Here is a 13490-nt window from a genome sequence, read left to right as displayed (position 1 = left end):
TAAACAGGCTGAAGTAGACAAAAAGCTGCTTAAAAATTTCGGTAATAATTTCTGCACTTCCGGAAGAAGCCAACTATCATATGCTCACGCTCGCCGTGGCCACTCTCATAGTAATTAATGTTTGGCCACCTGGCTTGTCAGTGTCATATCCATAAGATCTCTAGAATTTCAACTAGATTACAACGCTCAATTAGCCTCGAGCTACACGAAACTTAAGGTCAGACCACACGCACGCTTGCCAGCGCGTGCTCGCTCATGGCCACTCCTGGTTAAACACCTTGGCAAACTTCGTTTCGTATTGAGCTATTGACAGTATTTCAAAATGTGTAAATTGGATGTGGCTGCTACCCCTCGGTCAAGCTGGTGCAGGACAAAGCCGGTCTGCACCACGTAGCACGCCAATACGTGGTGCAGACTAACCGCTACGTGGTGCAGAGTAACTGCTACATGTAACTGCATGTAATTGCATGTAGCAGTTACAACGGTCAACTACATTCACTGCTGTAGTAGGCGGAGCATTGTGAGCATGGCCCACTCTGCCATAGCCATCACAGTGCAAGTCATTGAAGAAGCAGCGGAAGCACCACGCAGGAAATGAATGTCATTGCCAATACCAACTATGCTGAACACATTGAATTACTTTTTGCAGCAAGATATTTTTGAAATACCCTATTTTAACTTCAAATGTATTTCTTGACGTTGATAAAAAGATGATTCAGGGTCCATTTAAGAGAATAATCTACAACTTACATAGAGCATGACTGACTTGTATTTGAGCCTAGATTTTCTTATTTGCTCATCTGTTTCTTACTTTTCATGAACCTGTGGCCTGCCTCTTGAATAACATATCAGTTTGCACAAGATTCTGTAAGTGTGATTATTCATCATAGGGTGTGACATGCAGCACATCACAGCTACATTATTTCATATGTTTTGTAGGTAGAACATTGGGCACAGAGCAAAGCCAACAAGAGTAGCTTGCACCACTGTGCACTTAGCCTGAACTTCGAAACCAATGGCAGTGGCACCTGTATATCTACAAGTGCTGTCCAGCAATCATTATGCATAGTAGACCACAGCTATTGTAAATAGCTGCTTCTCACACTGTGGCCAACGTATCGGGGGCGAGTGCACCACTGGAAAAGCTGGCCCCACCATCGGTGTGACATGGCACGAAGGATCACATGAACACAGCGGCCATGTCGGCAGGTTCAGAAGTGCCGAAGCGAACTGAAAACTAAAGTTTAAAGTCCCACCTCCGATGCGGTTCTGATTAGGTGGTGATGTTTTCCCGCCTTGGGTATCTGCTTGACAGCATTTGAAAGCACTATAATTGGTAGTGGCTGCTTTTGGACGTGTGCAGCATGGTAGGCTACTGCTTAGTGCCGCAGTGCCGGATGTACGTTACGGAACCTGGCGTTAGCCTTATTAGACAGATTTAGTAGTGCTCCATGACTGCTCCATACGTACGCCGCACGCAAGCGCTTTGCAGAATGTAGGAGCGCGTCTCGCGTTAGGGCTTTTAGTACTGCGAAATGCCTACGTACGTAAGCGGACGGGTGCGTTGGCTGCGTCCGCCCATACATCGAACCATCGGTCAAACTATAGTTGCTGTTGATCTCACCAACGTGATGTAACGTGTGGGGGCCTTCACACAACGTCGAACTATATTTAGGCCTTTAAGAGACTCTACTTTTAATGCGAATGCAATACACGAATCATATCAAGAAAAATAAAGACCGAGTACTTGCTTTCTGAGGCTGGCACGGTCATTTGCGACGAACTGCACCAACAGAAGGTCGAGCCTTTCGGGCAAACAATGCACACTGCACAATTTCTAAAAAATTACAGGGTCTCTTAAGAGGTGAAGGGCAAAAGCCTACTCTTCCTCCTCTTATCATTTGCCTCTTTCTCTTCTTTCTTTTAGTCATTACTGCTCAAAACTAAGCATTTTTGTCATTTGTAATCAATTGTGGTCATTAAAAGCCGTCGTTAGACATGTTGGTCATATCATAGTCATTACGAGTCATTTCAGTCAAGTCATGACTGGTCATTACTAAGCATTTTAGTCATTTTGTAGTCATTACAAGTCATATTAGTCATCATTAGTCATTACTGCTCACTACTAAGCATCTTTAGTCATTTGCAATCAACAGTGGTCATTGCAAGCCGTCAGACATGTTGGTCATATCATACATCAGTAGTCATTACTGGTCATATTAAGCATTTTTAGTCATTTCTAATCAATTGTAGTCGTTACAATTCGTAGTTAGAGATATTACAGTCATTACAAGTCATTTCAGTCATTAGTCATTACTGCTCACTAGTAAGCATTTGTAATCAATTGTGGTCATTACAAGCTGTCGTTAGACATAAGTCATTTCAGTCATTACTACTCATTACTTGACATTTCTAGTCATTTCTAATCAATTTTGGTCATTACAAGCCATCGTTAGAATACTGGTCATTTTGGAGTCATTAGTAGTCATTACTAGTAATTATTAATCTCTACCAATCTCTATTTAATGTTATCATTCACTAACTGTCACTATCAATTATTTTTCATTCTTTAATCTGTCTTCATATGGCATGATGATGCTTCGGCGGACACTCCGGCGGTCAGGCCTGCTGACAAAAACCTCACCATGAGCCTAAAAAGGCTTTCGCCTTAAAAACAAAAGTTCCTATTTTTGCTATGCGTTCCCACCGTGCAGGATCTGGGAATGGCTTCCGCACCTTCATGCAGCAATGCCAAATCGTAGGCCATTAAATAGTACAGCCTTCCACTGGTCGCCTTTGACGCTGCCATATTGCGAAACTCTTTTGTCATGCGCTCTCCCAAACAAACGAGAACCACGAGAGCAGCACGCAAGGTTCCCTACATATGCACGCAAGAATCGGATGTGTGTGTAAGCAGCAGCCGCGTACGCATCACAAACTGTTTGTGTTGCGTTCTGCACATGCGCACTTTGCAGAACGTAGCAATCTTACGTACGCAACGCCCTTGCATATGCAATGTACGCAGTACTAAAGCTGTCTATTCACATGTAGCCGCGGGACAAGAAGCTGCGTGAAGCTTGGCTCACGAAACTTATAACTGGCAAACAGCCATCGGCTACAACTCTGGTATCCAGCGAGCACACACGCAAGGAAGATTTCTGCTACGGCATCGCGACTGCGATGTTCGGTGAGTAGCAGAAAACACGCACTGAGATGCTCGCTAGCGCTCCCTGCCCGGCTAATGTCATGACGCTTTGTGGGTCTATGAACTTGTTGATACTAGATTCTGGCAAATTCACTGGAATGGAAAGGGAGCGGTAAGAAGTGCCTTAATAAGAGGCATGGCACATGGTCATGTTTTATGAATTAATGTACTGTATTACGAAAAAGCAGCGGGCAATCGCACGCTGAGAAAACCGATGATACACTGTGACAAAACTTGAGAAATAATATTCAAACATCCAAGAATTTAGAAAAAAAAAGATTGAATTGTCACGACGGCACATCACAGTCGCCGGAGTCTCTATAACGAAATTATTTTTGAATAGCTCTGATAGCGTCCACACAACAATGGTTGCTTGTGTACTGTCGAATGCTCATATTCTGCAGCCTAAAGCTCATGACACGGTGCGAAAACACGCTCGCAGCGAAAGGAGAACATTGTGCGCGGCATGCAGACGTGCAGTCGGTCGCTACGAATCCGTGCGATTGCTGATTTGAGGCTTCATTCTGTTGAGCTCCATTCGGTTATACAGAGAGCCCACTATAAGAACATATTTCACATAGTTTGCTCTCAGTGTTTGCCTTCACGCAAGAAGCCGGTTCGGGAGACTCCATTGCAACGACTGCGCGCTGTGGCATTCATTCACTGTACATATTCGGTAAAGAGAGAGAGTCTGTAAATGATTCTGTACTTCCAGTTTGCCCAAGATTATTATTTTGACAGTAAAGAACTTCCCTCATTTTGAGAGTATACTTACAGAAATATACAGGAGGGCTGCCACGTGGTGTTTTTATTGAGCGTGCCGCGTTATCCCTCACACAATGCAAGGGAGACGCTTCCGACAGATAGCGACTCCATAAGTCCTCGCCCCCACTACCCGAGGGTCGTCAAGAGAAGGAAGGAGTCCATGCAGACTGCTAGAGGACCCTCAAAAGTTAGAGGAAGGCATACGGGATTGTCAAGCGCTTATTGTGTCCTTATTTAGCACAAATAAATTTTGTCAACTAACTAGGCCCGCACCATGCTCTGCTGCATAGAAATGCCTAAGGACTGCGTTCTACTATAAGAAGGATTGCGTTCTACTAAACATCACCGTATTTACTTGAATGTAATTCAACCATGAATGTAATGTGAGGGTGGACTTTTCAGTCTGTGAAATAGAAAAAAATAAAACTGCGAATGTAATGCGAGATGAACGGAAGGACCCCCCCCCAATGGTACCTCCTTCTCAATAAGTCAATTCGGACACGAGTTCTCTTCACTTGTCATCGTCATCTGAGAAGGGGACGAGATTTTCCTTGGGTGGTATACTCAGGCAATCACATTAGGAAATAGTTTCACTTTTGCGAAAATTCACGTGACTCAGCACTGAAAGTGTCCCTGGCAAGTGTTTCTGGCGCTATGTCAAGCTTGTTATCAGTGCCAAGAACACTGTTGGCCGTATACATTGTGGGGTTCGGTGCAGAAACGAGTGAAGTCTCACAAGACCAAACTATTTATGAAAGTGATCACCCAAAAATCAACTCATCCGTGCCGTCGGCGTTTGGGATTAGGTACTTCTTAAAGGACCGCAAAACTGTTTTTTTGGGGGGCAGTACCAGGCCACTACGAGGCCCTTCCGACCGGCCCTTCATTTACAAAGGGCCTCCCATTGGTGCTGCCGTACGAGAATTGTCAACTCATTGACGTCGACCCGCAACGGAGTTTCCCAGTTCCTCCAGCCATCAAACTTGCTCGTTTCTCAAAGCGGCCCTCATACCAAATGCTCTGCATCGTCATAACGTTGTGAATGAGCGTAGACAAAGCGCGAAAGGCCGCAGGGTAATGCAGCACCATAACCCTAACACCGGTCACAAGCATAGCAAAAATAGTGTCGATTCCAACAAAAAAGTTTTGAGTTTGGTTGACTTTATGGATTGAGTCGAGACGTAAGCGTACGGGTTGTCAAAATAATGTTGAAATCCGCAGAACTTAGAATACTTCTTTTAAAATCGTAAATATTGCCATTATTCAAATCTAACGCGAAGGTCGAGTTCAGGTAACAAAAATCATGAAAAAAAGTCGCATTACAAACGAGTAAATACGGTACTTTTATTTGTTAGTGATTATGGCTCGAGAAGCAAGCTGGAGAAGCAGGCTGAAGACAAGTCAGTGGCATAGGTTCTAGGTAGAGCAGGGGAGAGTTATTAGTAGAGTTTGCAGAACGGAATAATATGCAGATAATGAATACCTTCTTCTGCAAGTGGGATAGCCGAAAGTAGACGTGGAGGGGCTCGAATGGCGAGACTAGAAATGAAATAGACTTCATACTGTGCGCTAACCCTGGCATCATACAAGCTGTGGACGTGCTCAGCAAGGTGCGCTGCAGTGACCATAGGATGGTAAGAACTCGAATTAGCCAAGACTTGTGGAGGGAATGGAAGAAACTGGTATATAAGAAGCCGACCAATGAGTTAGCAGTAAGAGGAAAAATAGAGGAATTCCAAATCGAGCTACAGAACAAGTATTCGGCCTTAACTCAGGAAGAGGACCTTAGTGTTGAAGATATGAACGGCAATCTTATGGGCATCATTAAGGAGTGTGAAATAGAAGTCGGTGGTAACTCCGTTAGACGGGATGCCAGTAAGCTATCGCAGGAGACGAAAGATCTCATCAAGAAATGCTAATGTATGAAAGCCTCTAACCCTACAGCTAGAATAGAACTGGCGGAACTTTCGAAGTTAATCAACAAGCGTAAGACAGCTGACATAAGAAAGTATAATATGGATAGAATTGAACATGCTCTCAGGAATGGAGGAAGCCTAAAAGCAGTGAAGAAGAAACTAGGAATAGGCAAGAATCAGATGTATGCGTTAAGAGACAAAGCCGGCAGTATCATTATTAATGTGGATGAGATAGTTCAAGTGGCTGAGGAGTTCTATAGGGATTTATACAGCAACAGTGGCACCCACGAAGATAATGGAAGAGAGAATAGTCTAGAGGAATTTGGCATCCCACAAGTAACGCCAGAATAAGTAAAGAACGCCTTGGGAGCTATGCAAAGGGGAAAGGCAGCTGGGTAGGATCAGGTAACAGCAGATTTGTTGAAGGATGGTGGGTAGATTGTTCTAGAAAAACTGGCCACCCTGTATACGCAATGCCTAATGACCTCGAGCGTACCGGAATCTTGGAAGAACGCCAACATAATCTTAATCCATAAGAAAGGAGACACCAAAGGCTTGAAAAATTATAGACCGATCAGCTTACTGTCCGTTGCCTACAAAGTATTTACTAAGGTAATCGCAAATAGAATCAGAAACACCTTAGACTTTTGTTAACCAAAGTACCAGGCAGAATTTCGTAAAAGCTACTCAACAATAGACCATATTCACACCATCAATCAGGTGATAGAGAAATGTGCGGAATGTAACCAACCCTTATATATAGCTTTCATTGATTACGAGAAAGCGTTTGATTCAGTCGAAACCTCAGCAGTCATGGAGGCATTGCGGAATTAGGGTGTAGACGAGCCGTGTGTAAAAATACTGAACGATATCTATAGCGGCTCCACAGCCACCGTAGTCCTCCATAAAGAAGGCAGCAAAATACCAATAAAGCAAGGCATCAGGCAGGGAGATACTATCTCTCCAATGCTATTCACAGCCTTTTTACAGGAGGTATTCAGAGACCTGGATTGGAAAGAATTGGGGATAAGAGTTAATGGAGAATACCTTAGTAACTTGCGATTCGCTGATGATATTGCCTTGCTTAGTAACTCAGGGCACCAATGGCAATGCACGCTCACTGACCTGGAGAGGCAAAGCGGAATGGTGGGTCTAAAAATTAATTTGCAGAAAACTAAAGTAATGTTTAACAGTTTCGGAAGAGAACGGCAGTTTACAATAGGTAGCGAGGCACTGGAAGTGGTAAAGGAATAGTACATCTACTTAGGGCAGGTAGTGACCGCAGATCCGGATCATGAGATTGAAATAAATCAGAAGAATAAGAATGGGCTGGGGTGTGTTTGGCAGGCATTGTCAGATCATGAACAGCAGGCTGCCATTATCCCTCAAAAGAAAAGTGTATAACAGCTGTGTCTTACCAGTACTTATCTACGGGGCAGAAACCTGGAGGCTTACGAAAAGCGTTCTACTTAAATTGAGGACGACGCAACAAGCTATGAAAAGAAGAATGATGGGTGTAACATTAAGGGATAAGAAAAAAGCAGATTGGGTGAGGGAACAAACGTGAGGTAATGACATCTTAGTTGAAATCAAGAAAAAGAAAAGGCATGGGCAGGACACGTAATGAGGAGGGAAGATAACTGATTTTATTAAGGGTTACGGACTGGATTCCAAGAGAAGCATAGCAGGGGGTGGCAGAAAGTTAGGTGGGTGGATGACATTAAGAAGTTTGCAGGGACAATATGGCTACAATTAGCACATAACCGAGGTAGTTGGAGAAGTATGGGAGAGGCCTTTGCCCTGCAGTGGGCGTAGCCAGGCTGATGTTGATATGGATTGTGATATACATGAATGGAGCCCTTGAAACTGCAAATGTGTCTTCGCTTGTCACTTCAAATGCATGCCTTAGCTCAAGCATGTTCTCCAATGGCCAACCAGCAAGATTCATGACAGCTAAATTCAACTTACTTTCTCTTAAGGGACTGACAACTGATCATTGTAGTGAAATGGGAAGCTTATCATTGACAGTGTCTAGATCCACACTTCAAGAAGCAAACAAAAATTTGTTGGCCCAGAACTTTTCAGTCAAGCAGAGGCTCTTGAAATATGTATCCATATGCATGGGATGCAGTGAAAATGGATGGCGCTAGCGATTGCATCAACAAAAGGTGAGAAACTGGAAAACAATGTTGATTTGGGAGCAGTAAAAGTAAATCATGCAAAATGAAGTGGCAGCCTCATCAATGCAGTGTTCAATTTTTAACAAGAAACTTCTGTTAATAATGCAATTGATGCAGAGCTTGTCACTTTGCGCGGGGTCACATTGAAGTAATAATGGTGTGCCGTCGCACAGCGTGCTACATTCACAGTGTCTGCAGGAGATGACATCGTGACTGCGTCATGGTGCAAACCGCTTTAGTGGTGTGGATGGGAGTTACTTGTTGCAGGATCGACGTACACCATCACTTCGTTAGTGTCCATGCTCTGAGTGGTATGTACGAAGATGTACACAGCAGAACTTCACTCCAAGCAATCTGGGCTGCTTTTCTGGTAATGGAATATGCTGACTGCACAGGACAATTTCCTTCGATTTCCTGCAGAACCTCCCTTTCAACATCAAGCATTAGCTGTCAGTACTGACATGGACCAATTTCCATTAGGTCATAGACACGGGAACAAAACGCACAAATAATGGTCAACCTTCCACTGTCTTTTGCATTGCGTAATGTTTAATTACCACAAGTTGCTTATAAAAGCAAGAATGTGTCAGTTTACCCTATTCTTCTCTTTTGACTGCTAGCACCTTGAGATGCTGCACTAGACTGCACTGCCTTCCATGCTTCGCTGCGCTTCCTCAACAGAGGCCCCACTCATGTCACCCTGCGCTGCCATATTTGTGGTTCTACGCTGGGTGGCCAACTGGTTGTTTGGTTAACTTCCAACCCCGAGAAGACAACCAATTTTAAGCACAGAATGGCATTGACAAATGTTAGCACTGGCACCATCACTCTTTTCCAGATTCCACGCACCACCTCATACTTATTTTGGCCACAAAGTGCTGTATGTTTCATTATTGCTGCATTCTGCTTCCCCTTTATTTTTCAGATTATCTTTAGTGGGTGCTTGAGTTTTTCCTTGATTTATGTATATGCTGAGGTATTTACATTATTGCGAGATTGAGGAATGAAACACTGAAGACTATTTACAGTGCACATTTACAAAAACAACTGCAGCACTGGCCAGTTCAGCTGTCGGCTCAAGACCCAGGAGCAGTCCGTCTTCTTCGTCAGGGTGCCCAAGCGCATTGTCCAAAAGCAACACGCAATATGCGTGTAGCATTATCCCCGGTGGCAGAAGCGCCGTTCCAGTGTGTCTAAACATCAATGCCAACAAGGCAGTAAGAAGGCTTGAGGCGTGCGACATGCACGTCAGTGGAATTCGGGGCAGATGAGGTACTAGCATTGACTGGGGCAATTTCATACGTTATTGGAGTCACGGCACACAGCACTCTGTATGGGCCTGTGTACAGAGAGGAATTTTTCTGACAGCCCAACGTGACGAGTCGGGGACCACCACATCAGTACCAGAGATCCAGGCGAAAAGTGCACATCTCTGTGTTGTCGATCATACAACAAACGTCGTTGATATTCTTAGGAGGCCAGGAGGTGAGTGCGGACAATTTTGTGTGCCTGGGCTGCCCTGGTGAGGGCGCTGCAGCGGATGGAAGGGCAAGCGGTTCAGTGGCAATGTTGGTTCTCGGCTGAACAACAGAAAGAACGGGGAATAACTGACGAGAAGAATTCCTCTTCCTAAAGTCCCTCCCTGAAGCTAGCCTGTTCTCTTGATTGACTGAAGTGTCGTCCTGATATTGGAAATTCTCTTGGTGCATATACACTACTGAAAGCAAGCTAATGGTCCTATAATTTTCCAATTCTTTAACATCTTCCTTCTTGTGGAATAGTAAAATGTTGACATTGTTCCAGCTCTCTGGTACACTTGAAATTGTGAGGCATTGCGTATAAAGGGCCGCAAGCTTTTCAAACATAATCTCTTCTCCATCTTTGATTAACTCTACTGTTATTTAATCTTCTTCTGCCGATTTTCATCATCACTACTTCCAATGAAGGTTGTGTGGCTGCTCTGGCCCACGTACTGTACAGGTCAGTATAGAATTATCTTGCTGCGTTTACTCATGTCACCCTGCGCCAGGGTGACATGACAGGCATCAGGCAGGGAGATACGATATCTCCAATGCTATTCACAGCGTGTTTACAGGAGGTATTCAGAGACCTGGATTGGGAAGCATTGGGGATAAAAGTTAATGGAGAATACCTTAGTAACTTGCGATTCGCTGATGATATTGCCTAGCTTAGTAACTCAGGGGACCAACTGCAATGCATGCTCACTGACCTGGAGAGGCAAAGCAGAAGAGTGGGTCTAAAAATTAATCTGCAGAAAACCAAAGTAATGCTTAACAGTCTCAGAAGAGAACAGCAATTTACAATAGGCAGCGAGGCACTGGAAGTCGTAAGGGAATAAATCTACTTAGGGCAGGTAGTGACGGCGGATCTGGATCATGAGACGGAAATAATCAGAAGAATAAGAATGGGCTGGGGTGCGTTTGGCAGGCATTCTCAGATCATGAACAGCAGGTTGTCATTATCCCTCAAGAGAAAAGTATATAATAGCTGTGTCTTACCAGTACTCACCTACGGGGCAGAAACCTGGAGGCTTACGAAAAGGGTTCTACTCAAATTGAGGACAACGCAACGAGCTATGGAAAGAAGAATGATAGGTGTAACGTTAAGGGATAAGAAAAGAGCAGATTGGGTGAGGGAACAAACGCGAGTTAATGACATCTTAGTTGAAATCAAGAAAATGAAATGGGCATGGACAGGACATGTAATGAGGAGGGAAGATAACCGATGGTCATTAAGGGTTACGGACTGGATCCCAAGGGAAGGGAAGCGTAGCAGGGGGCGGCAGAAAGTTAGGTGGGCGGATGAGATTAAGAAGTTTGCAGGCATGGCATGGCCACAATTAGTACATGACCGGGGTTGTTGGAGAAGTATGGGAGAGGCCTTTGCCCTGCAGTGGGCGTAACCAGGCTGATGATGATGATGATGATGTTTACTAGCGTATTTTCCATTCTATAAGTTGCACCCCTCAAAACGTCAATTCCCCCCCCCCCCAGAAAAAGTATGTAAGACGCACCTGTTCATTCGGTAAGCAATTAAAAAAAATACAGTGACGTTTCACTTCGCGAACATAGGTTACGGGCAAGCGTATGGGTGCCATTCTTATTTAATTGCGATAGCAATTATATAGATAAACCAGATGGATTTCTGCCATCGTAGTCGCTGCAATGTTCTATGTAAAGTCGAAGGGCAATAACAATCGTCCCCACACGTCCTATAGTGTATGTGCGAGTGAAAGTGTGCAACGGTGAGCCGAATCATGCACAAAGGAGGGAAGTGGCAAGGCAGCACGGGACAGAAAAGGGGGGTGGGGGGGGGTGGAGGTGTGGCTTGTACTTTGGTAGCATCTACATGAAAGCTCCCCCAATCTTAACTACTTGAACTACAACTACTGCAGATCCGCAGATGCGACGACTCCGGAGTTGGTTGACTCGCGGTTGGCCTGCCACAGCGTGCGTTGCTGCTTTATCCTTTTCGCACGCCGCTTGGAAACCTGATCACGAGAGGAACCTGGTACTTCCATAGCGTGCACACAACCTGTAGCAACTGCCAGAGGAGGTCAAATCAGCACGATTCGCATGGCCATGGCATCCAATCCAATTTTGACAGCAGTTTTTTCCGAAAAGAAAAAGAAGACGTATATAACACGCACCGACCAAAAGTTTAGAAAAAAAGACTGCAACTTATACACTAGAAAATATGGTATACATCAAAATTTGAGATGACATTACCCTGTTTATTGTTCACTGCATGCATCTTGCCTTGTCCTAAACCAAGTTTTCTTCTCACTGATTTCCTGCCGAGGCCATTTTTTATTGCATCCTCAATTTTTCTCGCGTTATAATTTCAAATATCCCTTACTGTCTTCTTGATCAGTTTTGACAATTTAACAAATTCTATCCGATCTCTTGAGTTAGACACTTTCAGGCTTTGTCATTTCTTTATTAGGGCCTTTGTTACTTGGGAGAGCTTATCTACTGGTTGCCCTGGCACCTTACCTCCCACTTCACTTGCTGCTTCTGAAGTCAGCTTAGTTACGGTTTCATTCATTACTGTGTTATCTTCATATTCCTGTTCTAAAGCAGCATATTTGTTTGCAAGCACCAACCTGAATTCCTCTACTTTTGCCCTTACTGCATATAGTAAGATCTTGATGAGGGCTAGTTGGTTCATACTTAGAACTGAGGTGAAACAGCGCGAAAAAAAGACGAGGAAACAAGGAAACAAATACCACAGACAAGCGCAGGTTGGCCTGTTTCTTCTTGACCAACTTTACTCTTTCTCTCTTCAAATTCAGGTGAATCCTAGCCCTCAATAACCTATCATCACTGCACTTCACCCTACTTCTACATCCTGCGCTATGCTGGTGTCAGCAGAGAGTGTAACATCTATTTCATTTCTTGTTTCTCCATTAGGGCTTTTCCGAGTCCTTTTCCTGTTACTGCGCTTCCCGAAGAAGGTATTCATTATTCAGAGTCTATTCCTTTCTGCAAATTTTACCAACATCTCTCCTCTAGTGTTCCTAGAATCAATGCCGTAGCTGCCAATTGCTTGTTCCCCAGCATGCTTTTCCCCCACTTTTGCATTGAAATCATCCATGACTACAGTCAAGGATGATTTGAGTCAGAGTTTGCACCTTTCTCATTGCTAATTCAACATCTTTATAAAGATGTTCTATTTCTTCCTCGTCATAACTCGAGCTTAGAATGTAGGCTTGTACTAACTTTAATCTATATCTCTTTAGCTGTATTACAACTGCTACCCTCTCATTAATGCTGTAAAATTCGTCAATGTTGCTCGCTATGTCCTTATGGATTAGAAATCTTGCCCCTTATTCTATCTTATCTGGAAGACCTCTGTAGCAGAGGGTGTGGCCATTAGTCAGCACCGTATAAGCCTCACCAGTTCTTCTAACTCCACTAAGGCCAATAATATACCAGGCGATGCATGATTATTCCTCAAAAAGCCCTGCTAAGATAGCTTCGCTCAAGAGGTTTTGCGTGCCAGGGCAGAAACTTGCAGGTTAACAAAGAAGCTCAAGAACAAGTTAAGGTCTATGCAAAGAGGGACAGACCGAAAAATGTTAGGTGTAATTTTAACAGACAGGAAGAGAGCAGTGTGGATTGGAGAGCAAATGGTAGCAACCAATATTATAGTTCACATCAAGAGAAAAAGGAATGGATCTGGCCAGGCCACGTAATGCGTAGGGTAGGTAACAGGTGGACCATCAGAGTTACAGGATTGTTGCCAAGGGAAGGGAAGCAAAGTCTAGGATGGCCGAAAATTAGACGGGTTGATGAAATTAGGAAATTTGCAGGCACCAGTTGGAATGAGCTAGCGCAAGACAAGAGTAATTGGAGATCGCCTTTGTCCTACAGTGGGCATAAAGACAGGCTGATGATGATG

The 13490-nt window shown here is 44.1% G+C and overlaps 1 protein-coding gene across 4 annotated transcripts in view; it reads right to left on the bottom strand.

The window, feature by feature from the left end:
- The window catches only part of rngo (DNA damage inducible 1 homolog rngo), a 172492-nt gene that overhangs the window by 1452 nt on the left and 157550 nt on the right, over positions 1 to 13490 (bottom strand). The window lies entirely within an intron of this gene.

Source organism: Dermacentor variabilis, chromosome 3, assembly GCF_050947875.1.
Source record: "Dermacentor variabilis isolate Ectoservices chromosome 3, ASM5094787v1, whole genome shotgun sequence".
NCBI classification, from domain to species: domain Eukaryota; kingdom Metazoa; phylum Arthropoda; class Arachnida; order Ixodida; family Ixodidae; genus Dermacentor; species Dermacentor variabilis.
Note: the sequence above shows the minus strand (reverse complement) of the source record. Positions and strands in the feature narration are given on the sequence as shown.